Below are 1,981 nucleotides of genomic sequence, written 5' to 3'. Positions count from 1 at the left end.
CTCTGGTCTCTGATGTTTTTTATCACAATTATTTTTAGTATCACAGTTCCAGAATACAGGGACAAATTTTTCCAAATGTTTGGTTTTTCCTCCATGATATCACTTGAACTATTGCCTAGGCTTAAAATACTGACTTTGTTAGTAGCCTTGTATATTTTAGATTCTTTAGTTCAGATTCCTTCGTAAAATTTATCAAACAAACAAAAAGAGGGTATGATAAGCTTTTTTTCTGGGCTTTAGTATTTATTATCTTTATTTAATAGCTTAGCATATGCAATATAATAGAAACCAATCTAAAAAACAAGGGGTTGGAAAACATACCAAGCAAATACTGTGCTGTGCACATAATTATATGTGTAGGTTGTATACGTCAGCCAAGATGAGACTTGAGGCAAAACATTAAAAGGGACAAAGGGCAGTGCTCCTTACTAATAGCTGCTGGAAGATACAACTGTCAGATATATCTGCCTGAGGATATCGTCTGTAAATCCATGACCCAAAACCTATCCAGAAGGAGAGCCTGACAAATGATCAGTCATGGTTGCTGTTGGAACAACACAGGCCAATTCTTTATGCAGAAGGTTCAGGCTGTTTGTCATCCTGTTGGATGACAAGTTCAGGTGCTATTGATCAGCTGCTCCTCATGGCCTTACCAGCTGGAAAGCAGATTTCAGTTGAAATGCTGCCATACAGAAGGATATTTATTGAACAAAGATACGTGAGCAATCAGGCATCAGGCAGACCAACAACCCATTGTATAAGCTTGAAGAAACTCCAGCTATCTCTCCAGGTGATCCGGCCACACTTACTCAAGACTGCTATTTTAGGGATGATGTTTTATTCCTTTTATCACCATGAGCCATCCTCTAACCCAGTAGCTAAACAGAGCTATTTTAGAGGTGGGGCTCAGGCAACAGTCCCTGGGTCTTGCTAGGTAGTTTTTGACCTTGTTTGTGTAAGGGTGGGGAGTACTCTATTATATCCAATTTCTATACCTTAGATTTCACTGGTGTTAAGAATGAGGCCATGTTCGAATGCCTTATTGTAACAAGTCACGATTGTTCCCATTATTTTCAGTAACATTTATCACACTGATCAGTGATTGTGTAATCAGAGGAGCTTATTGTGGTCGATTCTACAATATGACTGTCCTGATGAGTGTTCTCACTGCAATAGAGGATGCCCATCTGTGGCACAGACCTGTAGCATGTGTGAAATATACTGAACTACCAGATCCTTAGAGAAGTTGAGTTTTACCATGAGGAAACTAAATACTAGCTGCATCCCACAAACTGGGCACACAGTTTGTATGTTGAAGACTTGAAACATTTTTAAAAGTTGACCATGAATTGGGCCATGAAGGCAGACCTAAATTGCATAAACTAAAACGTCGTTTATTGACTCTCTAAATCAAGGAAGAATTTTAAATACATACAAAGGCTTGATGATTTGAAGTAGTAAATATACACATAGATGCAGGCAGAGCAATATCCCTGGGGGGGGGGGGGGATTGCACTGCACAAGGATTTGGGCCTGTTCTGCCAGGTACTGCTCAGTGCTGTGGGTACTGTCATGACTGTAGCAGATGACGCACCTGTTCTCAGGGAGCTTATGTTCTTAGGTGGAGGAGAGGGGTGAAATAATGACTAGGTGCATATCACATGGTGTCTGAGAAGGTAGTTAATGCTGTGGAGAAAGATCAGGGGTTTAGGGTGTGTGTGATAGTGTTGAGGATAAGTTTCAGAAGGTTTTCTGGACCAAAGAGCTAGCTTTTTTCTTTTTTTTTTTTTTTTTTATTGGTTCTTAGTTACACATGGTAATAGAGTATGTTGTGACATAATTATTAAGGCACGGAATATAATTTGTTCTAATTCAGTCCTCACGATTTCTCCTTCCTTCCTCCCACTCCCTGTTCCCTTCCCTCTACTGATCTTTCTACTCTTTACTTGTAAGAGTTTTAATGTCCTCATGCAGGGGGAGA

The sequence above is a fragment of the Spermophilus citellus genome (assembly GCF_964194105.1).
Source record: "Spermophilus citellus genome assembly, chromosome: 1".
Lineage (NCBI taxonomy): Eukaryota > Metazoa > Chordata > Mammalia > Rodentia > Sciuridae > Spermophilus > Spermophilus citellus.
The sequence above is the reverse complement of the archived record's forward strand: the minus strand, read 5'-3'. Positions refer to the sequence as shown.